Genomic DNA, 15,113 nt, shown 5'->3' on the forward strand with positions numbered 1-15,113 from the left:
TGTAAAACTAAAGTTCTCCCATGTAAACTATCATATAATTCACAATAAAACATTAAAAATAAATAAATAAAAAATAAAGAAGGTATTTGAAATTAACAAATCATTGATTTTGCAGAATTCCATCATGCGATCTCCAGCATCATTTCTACCACTAAGGCCATATTTTCCAACTATTGATCCTTCCTCTTTGTTCCCAACCTTTGCATTCCAATCACCAGTAATGATCAACACATCTTTATTGCATGTTTGATCAATTTCAGATTGAAGAAGTTTATAGAATTCTTCTATTTCATCTTCACTGGCTTTATTGGTTGTTGTGTAAATTTGAATAATAGTGGTATTAACTGGTCCTCCCTTTAGGCGTATGGATATTTTCCTACCACAGACAGTGTTGTACGTAGTTGTTAGTCATTGGCTACCTAAAATGGGGGAGGATCTATAAAGACATGAATTGTCTGGCTTACAAGTTTTCAAGGAGCTTAGTTTCAGAGTATGTGGAGGAAGGTAGAATCCCCACTGAATAAATTTCCTCTTGACTAGATGGGTCTGGTGAAAGGAGATGGGGATAACATTCATTGATTCAATAGTGAGTGATTGTTATCATACCTAATTGTGATGGTCACAACTGTAAAAGTAGAAGATGTATAGCAAAAAGTGGGGAATAGTTCATCTAACATTCTAGAAGTTGAGGACCCTAGTACCATCATGCGAGAAGAGCATGAGCTGAATATGGGACCCCAACCAGAGAAGCAGCAACACCAGAGATGGAGGCAGAGATGATGTCCCGGTGAGATTGCGCAGCTAAGGATTCTAGACTCATGGAAAGGTAAAGGCTGTGTGCTGGCAGCCAGGAGACTAGCTTCTAGAATATGCCTCTTGGTTATTTAAACAATTATATTTCCCTGCGTGATTTTGATTTTTGTTTTGTTTGGGGGCATTTTTTGTACATCAAGGGGGAAAAAAGGGAGGAGGCATTTCTTGATTTAAAAAAAAAAACAATTTATGATGATTTTGGCAGGAAGAGCAAATGATACATGTGCTAGAGGGTAGACACACATTGATATAGATGACAGGGCAGGCAATATATAACCGAAGGAAGGTTGGCAGAGGAAAGATGAAGGTGGCAGGAGACACAGGGAGGAATGCAGTGGTTAAAGTGAATTGACGCAAATGCTGTTAACTGTTGGTGCTTGGAGGGGATGGCAACCATATAATTAAGCAAAGTATGTGAATTGTTGAGTGTAAAACTGATGATCTGCTTTGTAAACCTTCACTCAATTCATAATCAAGAGTTAAAAAAAAGTTATTTAAAATGTTTTTTATATGATGCTTGAACTGTGAGTTTTTTATTATTATTAATATTATTTTAATGAATAATAGCTACTACTGTAGGTTTTCCACCACTTGATTGTCAGTTTGTCCTACTGCTATGGCTTGCATGTTGCTGTAAGCCTGGAAGCTAGGTCAATAGTATTTTAAATACCAGCAGGGTTACCCATGGTGGACAGGTTTCAGCAGAGCTTTCAGACTAAAACAGACTAGGAAGAAGGCGAGATTGACCACATTTGAAAGGGTAGCCACTGGAAATCTTACCAATAGCAGCAGAACATTGTCTGAACAGTGCCTGAACAAGGCACTCAAAATATCACTTGTCCTTCCTCCTCAGAGTAGAATTGACATTAATGAAGTGGGTAGAACAAAGGTTTTAGGACCTGAATTTGCTGACGAGGTACAATTCAAAATGAGAAGAAATAGCTGCAATCGTCTATTAATAAGAAGAACATGTTACATACAAAGTATGAATCTAGGAAAATTGTAAGTTGTCAAAAATGAAATAAAGCTTGTTGTAAGGGAGAAAAGAAACCTCATTTTCACATATATAAATATCGTTAAGTTGCCATTGAGTCATATCTGACTTACAGCGACCCTGCATAGGGTTTCTGAGGAGCATCTGGTGAGTTGGTCCCACTGACCTTGTAGTTAAAACTAACCCTGTGGTCAAGTGCTTATCCTATAGTGCCACACCAGGACTCCATCTAAATATTATAGACTCTTAATTAAGTCTTAAACAGGAATGAAAACAAGACAAGTCAAGTCAGCATAGATCAGCTGAGTGAGACAATCATAGATTCCATGGTGGATATCTTTTTCTAGGGCACAGAGAACAAAAGAATCTCCTCTTGTAATCATGACTGATAGCAGTAATGCATCACAAATGCATGCTGGGCCTACTGAAGCAGAAAGGGGTCTATTGCAGATAGGAAAACTCACTGACTGTCTCAGGTCTCAGGGTATGACATCACAACCAAAAAACCATTAAGGAGCATGGCCACAAAAGTACCTGTGAGGGTCAGTGGGCAGAAGTGGCCCACAATTCATTTTTAAATATTCTGTGCTTGTAACTCTGGCAGTTCGACGGTCAGAGGTGCAAAAAGTGCTAAAGGAAAATGGACATCTGAACACATAAACCTAGGCATGAAATGAAATTAAGCTCTATCTGGCTGGTATTGTTCACAGGCAAAAAGCATACAGATTCCATGCTTTATAACAGTACAAACATCAATACCTTAGGCATTAGTGTGCTGAAAGGCACTGTTACTGGACATTTTGACTCAAACTATCATATCATTTATTATTTCTGGAATGACACATTGAAGAGAAATGACATTACATTCATTGTGAAAAAGACCATTTTAAGATCTATCTTGAAGTACAAAGCTGTCTGTGATATGACAATATCTATATGCCTATTTAGAAGACCAGAATCCTGTTGTGATGCTGTAGGATAAGCACTGGACCAAAAGGTCAGTTTGAACAGCAAGTTTGGTGGTTCAAATCCACTAGCAGCTCCTCAGAAACCCTATACAGGGTCACTATGAATCAGGACTGACTTGAAGGTACTTAACAACAACAAACAAGGAAGACCACTATTATTCAAATTTATTTTCCAGTCACTGATGTCAATTGTTATGAAACTGAAGAATTTTTATTAACTTCTTCAGTCTGAAATTGATCAAACAGGAAATCAAGATGCACTGATAATAACTGATGATTGGAATGTGAAAATTGGAAACCATGAAAATGGATCATTTAAAAAATATGATGTTGATGATAGAGATTATGCTGGAAATTCATGATAGAATTTTGCAAGATCAACAATTTATTCATTGTAAATATATATATATATATATATATATATATATATATATATTAACAGCATAAATGGAAACTATACAGATGGACATCACTAGATGGAATACAGGAATCAAATTGACTGCATTGTGGGAAACAACAATGGAGAAGCTCAATATCATCAGCCAAAATAAGGCAGATAATCTGAGAAGCTGGATTATACGAAGAAAACTGTGCCTGAGGATTGGAGGAAGACTCATTAACAACCTACTATATGCAGATGATACAACCTTGCTTGCTGAAAAAGAAGACTTAGAATACTTAACTGGTGAAGATCAAAGAACACAGCCTCCTACTTGGGTTGCACCGTAATGTAAAGTAAACTAAAATCTTCAACACTGAAACAATAAAGAACATCCATGTAAATGGAGAAAAGATTGAAGTTGTCAAAGAATTTATCTTGCTCAGATCAACCATTAACACTCATGGAAATAGCAGACAAGAAATGAAATGATATATTACATTAGGCAAATCTGTTTCACAAGACCTCCAAAAAGTGTTTAAGAGTAAAGATGTCAGTTTGAGGACTAAGAAGCACCTGACACAAGCCATGAAATTTTCAATAACCTCATATGCATGCAAAAGTTGGACAGCAAATAAGGAAGACCATAGAAGAATCTAAGCATTTGCCTTATGGTTTTGGAGGAGAGTATTAAAAGTACCAAGTATAGCTAAAAGAACAAACCAATCTGTGAGGAAAAAAGTACATTTAGAATGCTCCTTAGAAGCCAGGATGGCCAGACTTGGTCTTGCGTACTTCGGACATATTGTTAGGAAGGACCAGTCCTCGGAGAAGGATCTCATGTTTGGTAAAATTGAGGTTCAGAGAAAACGAGGAAGACCCCAGTGAGATGGACTGGCACAGAGACAACAGCACTAGACTCAAACACAGTAACGATTGTGAAGTTGGTACAAGAATGGGCAGTGTTTTGTTGTGTTTTGTGTACGGTCCCTATGAGTCAGTATCGACTTGATAGCGCCTAACAGCACAGGAGCCCTGGTGTGGCGCTGTGGGCTAATGTGTCAGATTGCAAAATTGTTTGAACTGCAAGGTTGGTGGTTCAAGCTCACCAGCTGCTCCTTGGAAACTCTATACAGGGTTGCTATGGGTCAGAACCAACTTGATGGCACTTAAACAATAACAACAATAAAAACAACATATATATAAAGCAATTTCCTTGTGTTTTCCCTTCCTTTTCTTTTTTACCACCTTCTCCATCACCCATGTTAGAATGTGTCTACAATCTCTTGTTGTTAAGTGCCTTCAATTCGGTGCTGACTCATCTAGATCAAGTGTAGGATTTCTGAGAAATGACTGTTAGCAGTCCAGTGCCTATCCTACAGTGTCACATCAGGACTCACCCAGTGAATACATTTCCCTTTCCTACTTTCCCTGGTAACCATCATAGAATGCTTATTATAGAATGAAAACCTTTCCTTGACTTTTTATAGTAGTGGTCTCCTACAATATCTGTCCAGTTTTTGTTGTTAAGTGCTGTCGAGTTGGTTCTGACTCATAGCGACCCTGAATAGGGTTTCCAAGGAGTGGCTGGTGAATTTGAGCTTTCAGTCTTGTAGTTCAAACCAACCATAAGCTCTAGTGCTTATCCTACAAGGACACACTAGGACTTCCTTGTTTCCCTCATTGTTAAGTGCTGTTGAGCCATTTCTGCCCCATAGTGGTCCTGTATAGGGTTTCCAAGGAGCAGCTGGTGGGTGTGAACTGCCAACCTTGTGGCTCAAAGTTCAGTGTTGACCTTATAGCGTCACACCAGGAGTCTATCTGTCCCTTTGTTGTTGTTATTAAGTGCCATTGAGTCAGTTCCAACTCAGTGACCCTGTAAGGGGTTTCTGAGGAGCATTTGGTGATTGCCAATCTTGTGGTTCAAACAGTCTTGCAATCCAGTGCTTTATCCTACAGTGCCGCTCCAGGACTCCATCTGTCCCTTTACTACTGACTGTTTTCATGCAACATAATGACCTCCAGGCTCCTCCATCTGATGTCATGTTTTGCAGCTTGTTAGTCTTCAGTTTGAATAATATTTCACTATGTATATGAACCAAAGTTTGTTCAACCGTTCCTCTGCTGATGAGCATCTAAGCTGTCTCCATCTTTTTGCTATTGTGAATGATGCTTCAATGATCATAAATGTGCACATATCTATTTGTGTCATGGATTTTATTTCTTAAGGATATATACCCAGTAGAGAGATTGGTGGGTCATATGGTATTTCCATTCCATCCTTCTGAGAAAGTGCTAGCAGTTGTACCATTTTACTCTCCACATCCTCTCCAAAATTCATTTTTTTATGTGTGTTTTTTTTTTTTGAACTTTTCTATTAATCCTGGCAAAAAAGAAGCAAAACTCTCTATATTTACAGATGATATAATCCTATACTTAGAAAGTTCCAAAGATTCAGGAAGATGATTATTGAAACTCACTGAAACATTCAGCAAAGTGGCAGGGTATAAGATCAACATACGAAAATCAGTTGGATTCCTTGATTCTAATAAAGAGAACTCTAAAAAGGAAATCAGGAAAGTAATAACATTTTTGATAGCCACCAAAAAGATTAAATACTTAGAAATAAATCTAATCAGAGAAATAAACACACTATATAAAGAAAATTCTAAAACACTACTACAAAAAACAAAATGAGACCTACAAAAATGGAAGAATATACCATGCTTGTGGATAGAAAGAGTAACATTGTGAAAATGTTAACACTAGTCAGAACAATCTACAGATTTAATTCAATCCTAATCCAGGTTTTAACACCATTCTTTAAAGAGATGAAAGAATGAATCACCAACTTTATATGGAAATGAAAGCAAACCCATAAAAGCAAAGCATTATTTTTTTAAAAAAAGAACAAAATTAGAGGTCTCTCACTTCCTAATCTCAAAACCTACTACACAGCCACATCAATCAAAAGAGCCTGTTTCTGATATAATGAAACAAACATAGATCAATGGAACAGAACTAGAATCTAAAAGTAAATCCATTCTACCTACACTCAGTTGATATTTGACAAAGGAACAAAACACCTTAGATGGGGGAGAGATAGTCTCTTCAACAATTACTGCTGACAAAGTTTGAAATCCATTGGCAGAATGAAAAAGATCCATATCTCACACCACGTACAAAAACAAACTCATTGTAGATTAAAGATCATTAATGGGAAAATAGGGACAAATTTAAGGGTTCTGATACATGGCATCAATATACTATCAAGTAAAACTGAAAACATATATATAGCAAAAGACAACAGATTATTGGGATCTCCTGGAAAACTAGATACTTATATGCATCAAAGGGTTTCACCAAAAGAGTGAAAAGAACCCACAGACTGGGAGAAACAAATTTGGTAATGACATATCAGGAAAGGGACTACTGTCTAAAATTTATAGGATACTTCAACACCTCAATAAGAAGAAGACAAATAATCCAATTAAAAAATTAGCAGAGGACATGAACAGACACTTCACCAAAGAATACATTCAGGTGACCAACAAACACATGATAAAATGTGCATGATCACTAGCTGTTGGAGAGATATAAACCAGAACAATGAGTTATCATCCTACCCCAGCATTATGGTATTTTCAATCACCTCAGGTCCATGAGAAAATTGGACAATGAATAAGGAAGATCATAAAAGAATTGATGCATTTGAATTATGATACTTGTGAAGAATACTAAAATTATCATGGACAGCCAGAGGCATAAACAAATCTGTGTTGTAAGAATTACTGCCAGAATATTCATAAGAAGTCAGCATGGTGATAATTCACCTCTTATGCTTTGGATATATAGCCAGGAAGGGCCAGTTGCTGGAAAAGAACATCATGTTTGGTAAATGGAGGTTCAGCAAAAAAAGAAGACCCCTAGTTAGATGGATTGACACAATGGCAGCAACAATGGGTTAAACAATTGTGACAAACAGCAGCACTTATTACTTTGGAAACATGTTCTGAGACAGAGATTAGTATGCAGAAAGTTTAGAGAATTCTCTCTGGATTAAGCCTAAAGAAATGAAAGTAGAAGAACAGGGGAGAAGTAAAAGTTGGGCAATGATGCAGTCACATTAAAAACCAATCCTGCAGGAGTTCACTGGATGAAATGGATAGTATTAATACCTCTGAGTTAAGGTGAAGGATCCAATTCTTTAGATGCCTGCATCACACCATCGTTGTAGGAGGATTTCCCCGGAAGTGGATGTGATCTTGGTAAATTAACTCTTTATAGGGCAGCACAACTTCCAGAGAGAGAGAGCAGTTTAAGGCTGCACTCCCAGCACCTGAAAGAATAGGTCCATTAGCTCTATAGGCAGCACAGAGTCTACCACAACTGGGCCCCTTGTACCATTCAGATTCATTTCTTTGAATAAGTTCTATAGCTGCAGTATCAGAATTCTGGTGGTCCATAAGATGAAGGAAACTTATAAACACCAGGTTAGTAGGACAAACTGGACCTCTCGTCCTCCAATGATGCTCCCTGCCCAAGCTTTGATGTCTTGATGTTCATTATATACCTCAGTCTCCATCAATTCTAGATTCATCTTCCCTTCTGCTAGCATAACTGCAGGTCTAGGGGGCTTACCTGGTGGTATGATATAGATCGTCATCCATGATATTTATGAGTATCTGGTTACAATGTCTTTCTCAGATGATGACTGTTGTACTTATTTATTGGTCATAAAAACTGATCTTAGAAGTAACAAGTGACACTGAAGCAGATTGCCTTCATACCAAATGTATCTCTCTATGGTCCCTTTTTGTAAGAGCATCCTCCAGTTGTTTATGCTGAAACAGTGTGTCATTTCATTAGATTTGTTGCTTGTTGTTAAGTGCCATTGAGTTGGTTCTGACTCAGCAACACTGTATAGGGTTTTCGAGAGCAGCTGGTACGTTTGAACTGCTGACGTGGTTCCAACGGACCTGGTGGTCCAGTGTTTATCCTACAGCACCAAAATACCCAGACAATACTATAGCTTAAGTTTGTTGTTGTTGTTTTATTAAGTCTATTGAGTCTGTTCTCACTCGTAGCAACCCTATAGAGGGTTTCCAAGGAGCAGCCAGTGGGTTTGAACTGCCAACCTTGTGGTTCACAGTCCAGTGCTGATCCTACAGTGCCACACCAGGAGTCCTACAATGTAAGTTTGAATAAGACTTTCTCTGTGTCCTTGAGTATATGCAAATCCATTTTTGGAACAAGAATATCTAAGCCCAGAGAACCTAGAGAGTACAAATTTGTGGCCATGAGAAACACAAATTCCCTAAGCAACTAATTGGAAGTGGTGATAAATGGGGCCATTCCTGCTGAACCCACTAATGCTATCAACTGGGGAGTCATCCTCCAATTTCCAATGTATATATGTGTATATTCTTTATGTTGGTGAGACATCCTCCAATTTTCCAATTTTTTAATTGGTGGATAACTCACCAACCAATAGCATATTTATTGTTGTTGTTAAGTGCCATTGAATTAATTCCAACCCATAGTGACCCTGTATAGGGTTTCCAAGGAGCAGCTGGTGAGCTTGAACCACTGACCTTGCAGTTCAAATGACTTTGCAGTCTGACACATTAGCCCACAGAGCCACACCAGGACTCCACCAATAACATATACACATACATACATTGAAAATTGGAGGATGACTCTCAAATCTTTGATAAGTATTATCAACTGTGCCTTCAAGAAGCTGTTCCATCACTTTATCAATGCAGGGGATGCCAGTTGATGCAGTAGAGGATTAAGACCATTGGATACCATTGCAAGTGCTCATTGCCTCACCTTCATTCCTGTAAAATGAATTATCTAGTTAGTTTTCATAGTATATGAGATTCTGTATTGGCATTCAATTACTCTGTAAGTTCTGAAATAGTTATTCTGCTTAAAGCTCTGAGGATAACCATAACAGACTGAAGAAAGGAAAGGCAATGTCCTATTTAGAATATGTGCATATTCAGACCAATGTGTACTCTCTTGAGCTCTTACTGTACTGAAGATCCTTTGGTTATAGTTCTTTTGTCCCTAATCAGGCCCAACACTTCCCTGATCAGGTTATGTTGTAACTGAACCTTAGGTTTTAATCAGGTAAGCACAGATCCTGGAGTGGCATGTATTGTTTTGCAAGGACGAGATCTCTGCAGCATCTTCAAGCAGGAATGGAGGAATGCATTCTCTAATAGGGAATGGAAGGCCACTTTTCCATGCTAACACATTTTAAAAAGAAATAGTACCACTACTACTAAAAGTCTTTCTGAAAACAAAGGAGAGAGGCACTTTATAACTCACTGTATAAAACAAAATAAAAATATGTATGAAAACTATCACGCAATACCACTCATAACTATAGACACACAGTCCATTAATCCACATGGACATAAGATATTGTGAATATGAGTATATGTCCTATATGAAGAGATTGAGCCCCAAAGTCTTAATATGTTTTAAATTTTTTAAGTTAAAATTGAAATTAAAATCATACAAATCTGTATGAAAATATACTACAATGATTTCATGTTTTCTCTTCCATTTACTCACTACTTTTGCATGTTTCTGTTGGTTTCTCAGATATTTCAACTTCTGTGCTGTTCTAATATTATTAGAAATCACCTGGACATTGCTGACTTTCCACTAAATATAAAACAGATCTAATCAGAATGAAAAACTATAGGACCGGTTGTTGTGGAATTTTGACAAAAGTGCCCATCTTTATTGAAGTAAATGTGCAATATGGTTTATTGAAGTTTACAGGAAATCAGCTATTTTTGTCATTGTCCTACTTGGGGAAGAAATGGACTTGTCATCAAATGTCTATCTTTATTTCTAATCTCAGATTTTTATGACTGATATGTTGGGAAGATTAAACAAGATACCTATTTATGAATCTCCAAGTCATTGTGAACAATTCACAGATACCTCTGCTTGAATCAATTATAATAGAATATTTGTTACTTTTCTTACAAAAATGAACATTCGCAGAAAGATATGTGGTGTTTTGAAAGAGTATAAATAAATACCAAGTTGATCTTATACCATATTGTAAACTAAATTTGTTTTGTTTTGTTTTGTCTTAACAAAGCAGTCATTTATTTGATCTGCAGACATTTCTTTTTCAGTTTATTTTAAGCCTTAATATTTTTTAAGGTTTTACCATGAGTTGGATGAAGATTAATAGAGAGCAGATCAGGTTTCCATCCACTAATTTGTACAGAGTTTGTTTAATGTCATTGATTGCTATCCCCACAGTGTAACTACACTTAATCCACCTCTTTCTTATGCTTTCTATTTCAATTCTTCCTTCTAACCTAACTCTTCTGGAATTTGTCTTTAGGTAAATACTAAATTTTTTATCTAAAATGGTTGAGCACTCTAAGGTGGGCTTATCTTCCTAGTATTGCTATCTGTTGTTTGTCTGAAAATTGAGCCATGAGAATGAGTTTATTTCCAAACCTGAAGGGTAACTCAAGGTCATAGCCTTAGGGCTCCATCAGCCTCTATTTGACCAATAAGTCTGGTATTTTTTTTATGATTTTGAATTTTGTTCCACATTTTTCTCCCACAACAATGGCAAGAAGGATGGAAAGGTTAGTGGAAGGGAAATAGGAGCCACAGGGAGGTAGTGGGAGCACTGTTGTTCCATGGAGGGGATTGTAATCATTGAGATGAAACAAAGTGTGTGATTTGTTGAATGTAAAACTCATAATCCTATCTGTCAATCTTCACTCAACTCACAATAAAAAGTTTAAAAAAAAATGAATTCACAGAGTGGTTGCAAAAATGACTTCAAACATAACAAGGATTTTGAGGATATTTTGAGGATAGTGCAGGACATGCAAGGAGCTCTGGTAACATAGTGGGTTTTATGCTGGGCTGCTAACCCCAAATGTGCCAGCAGCTCCATGGGTGAAAGATGAGGCTTTCTGTTCCCATAAAGATTTACAGCCTCAGAAACCCTCTGCAGTGTCTCTATGAGTCAGAGTGACTCAAGGGCACACAGCAGCAGTAGCAGCAAGATCATGCTGTCTTTCATTCTGTTGTGCATGGAGTTGCTATGATTAGATCCAGCTGGACAACACCCAATCATAAAACTAAAGTAATGTGTTTATTTCTCCCATTGTACTCATTATTCTCTTGGACATTTCTGAATTCATACTTCCTTGGGCACCTGCAGAGCTTTCCTACTTGCCTGTAGCATTATATTTGCTGATAATATGAGCTGACCTGGACTCCATTCCTGATTCAGATATTTTTTTATAATGTGACTATGGCCTTTCTCCTAGTTTCTCTGAGTCTTATGCTCCTTTGGAATTGACACTTTCCTAGGCCAGCTCTGGGCTAAGACTTATCTTTTTGTTATTGTTGTTGGATTAGCTTTTGTTTTTCTAGGCAGCTTTCTCTTAATGAATACCATTGCTTTCATAGAGAGGTGCTCCAAGGGACCTTGCATTTGTGACAAAATGCCCACCATCTTGTTCCAATACAGCTTAGTTTTCTTTGTCTAGTCTTTTTTTAAAATATAAGTTAGATATAGCTAATAGTTTTATCCCTTTTGCATACTTGCATGCTATATATTCATCTGATGCAGAGTCAAATCATAATTATTTCATTCCCTAAATTGGCTTTCTTCTTATATCTGCTCTTATTTGCTTTTCTAAATCCATTTTTAAAAATTGGTGGGTACTCTTGTTTTACTGACGTTTATATACTTTTGTCATTTTCTGAACAACTTCATTTCAGTTTTTTTGTTTTTTTTCTCTAAACCCACCATTAACTAATCCTTGTTACTTGTTTTTTAACAAGTCTTTTTAGAGTAAGTCTAGCCTATAAAAGAGATTATTGTTGTTGCTAAGGGCAACCTAATTGGTTCTGACATATAGTGACCCTATATAGGATTTCTGAGGAATGGTTGGTTGGTTTGAACCACTGACGTTGCGGTTAACAGCCCAGCACTTATCTTACAACTATGTTAATTTTATAAATATATGAATTGATTATGCAGATCAAATAACTACATTGAATAATAGAGAGGCACCACAGAAGACAGACCTGGCAATTTGCCTCTGAAAGGTCATGGTGGTGCTGGTGAGTGTGCTGTGGAATAGGTGCTGACTCAGAGCAACTCTGAATGGGATTGCAGAGGCTGTAAATCTTTATGGGAGCAGAAACCTTCATCTTTCTCCCATGGAATGGATAACCTTAAGGTTATCAACCTGACTCATTACCACCATGGTACCAGAGCTTGATAACCCTATGGAGCATTTCTACTCTGCAAACATATAGACACCCAGTACCAGAATTGATTTGACTATCAACAACAACAAGAAAAAGATGAGATGGAGGTAAAATTTTGCAAGTAAAATTTTGCTAAATTTATTTAAAAAAATGACTGCAACAGTACACTGAGAGAGAACTGCCAAAGGTTCAAGCCGGTTTCAGTTGAAGACATAAAATGAAGGATATCATTGCTAATGTCAAATGGATTTTAGCCTAAAGCAGAGAATACAAGAAAAAAGTTTACCTGTGCCTTACTGCCTATGCAAAGGCTTTGAATTGTGTGGATGATTACAAGCTATGGACAACACTACAGAAAATGAGAATTCTGGAACATTTAATTGTGCTCATGAACAAGGGAACACTGGATGCCTTAAATTTAACAAAGGTCTGTGCCGGAGTTGTATTCTTTCACCATACTTACTCAATGTGTAGGTGCATAATCTGAAAAGCTAATTTATATGAAGAAAAATATGGCATTAGGATTGGAGGGAGACTCATTGACAACCTGCAATATGTGGATGATACAACTTTGCTTGCTGAAAGTAATGAAGATTGAAGACACTTACTAATGAAGATCAAGGACCACAGCCTTCGGTGTGAGTTGCACCCCAATGTAAAGAAAGGAAAAAACCCCACCACTGGACCAATAAATAACACCCACACAAATGAAGAATAAATTGAAGTTGTCAAAGACTTCATTTTTCTTGCATCAACCATCAACACTATGGAAACAGCAGTCAAGAAAACAAATGACGCATTGCATTAGGCAAATACTGCTGCACAAGACCTCTTTAAAGCATTGAAGAGCAAAGATGTCAGTTTCAGGACTAAGGTACTTCTGACCTAAGTCATGATGTTTTCAGTAACCTCATATGCATGCAAATGTTGGACAGTGAATAAGAAAGACCATAGAAGAACTAATGCATTTGAGTTATGGTTTTGGAGAATATTGAAAGTATCATGGACTGTCAAAAGAACAAACAGATCTGTGTTGGAAGAAGTATAGCCAGAATGTTCCTTAGAAACCAGGATTGTTAGACTTGGTCTCTCATATTTTAGACATATTATCAGGAGGGATCAGTCTCTGTAGAAGGACATCATGCTTGGTAAAGTGGAAGGTCAGAGAAAAGGAGGAAGACCCCCAAAGAGATGGATTGGCATAATTGCAGTAGCAATGGGCTCAAGCATGGCAACTCTTGTGATGTTGGCACAGGACCAGCCAATGGTTTGTTCTTCTGTGCATGAGATCATTATGAATTGTTATGGACTCATGACACCTAACACTACCACCAACAACAACTGTAGTTGCAATTTAATGACACAGTTATGGTAAGTTACTTCCATTAATCAATGCAGTACAATATAATGTAGCACATTTACCTCTTGGGATAATTCTATGCTGCAGAAACATTTGTTCTTGCCAAACTGACACTGCAGTAAATGTTGAACAGTGTTTCTGTCTCCTGTTTGGAAGAAGGTTGACACTTCTCAATGAGGCCCACACACTGTGAAACAGACTTCACATCTTGCCCCCTCCATTTGTCTATGTCAGTTACAGAAATATGGGTGAAATTATGGGGCCCTCTGTGGCTACTTACTCTCTTCCTTTGCCTTATTTTTCCTGATCTGAAATCTAAGTACAGAACTTTAACCATGACTGTAATACTTTGCATAGATTACATGCCCTTACCTAGTCTAACAGTTGCCAGAAGTAACAGACATAGTTTCCTCAACCACTTCGTGGGACAATTGTGCTCCTGTTTATTGCAGAAGTCAGTCCTGAGAAAGCTGGGACATTATTACAAAAATAACAAATGTTGATTAAACACAAATTAAAGCTAATCATACCTATTTCATGTATTGAAAATAAACCTCTAGGTTATGAAAATCAACAGCGGTGGAATATGATAATGCTTTCTTCAGCCTCAGTGTTCTATGTTGTTAAGTGCTATCGAGTTGGTTCCAACTAATAGTAACCCTTAAAGTGTCCCTGAATTGCAGCTGGTGAGTTTGAATCACTGTTGGGAGCAACTAAGCCGAAGGTCTCAGACTTGGGAGCAGTTTAACCGAAGGATTGCAACTAAACAGTTGTGGTCCAGAAAATTGGGCTGCTCCCAGATCAGTCTGTCCCCTGAGGGACTTGCAAAGCCTGCCTCAGAGAACAAGAAATTTGCAAAGTCTTTCCTTTTACGCACCCATGGCCTTCAGTTTAATCTGCAAAAATATCTAGCTGTCCTATCTCTGTCTCCCTAGCAACTACATTCTTCTGATAAAGTCCCACTTACTGCTTGCATCAATAACACTAGATTTTTTTGCACTCTTTTCACTTCCCCAGCACTTTCTTTTGATTTGTGTATATGATAAACTCACAGCACTAGGTCTGTATTACAGTATCTCCATCAGAGTGCTGCATCCCACCTGGTTCCAACTTTACTATTTTCATTCGTGTCTTGTGTCTTCCTTTTTTTTTTTTTACTAATCTTCCATCACCCCTACTCAGGTTTAATCACTCCACATGGGGTCACAGAGTATAGCCAGTTGTCAGACACGAACAAGTCACCAACCTTGCAGTCCAGTGCTTATCCTACAGCACCACACTATGATCCTTACTTTATGTCTTATTTGAGTCCAAGTC

The sequence above is a fragment of the Chrysochloris asiatica genome, unplaced genomic scaffold (genome assembly GCF_000296735.1).
Source record: "Chrysochloris asiatica unplaced genomic scaffold, ChrAsi1.0 scaffold00001, whole genome shotgun sequence".
NCBI lineage: Eukaryota > Metazoa > Chordata > Mammalia > Afrosoricida > Chrysochloridae > Chrysochloris > Chrysochloris asiatica.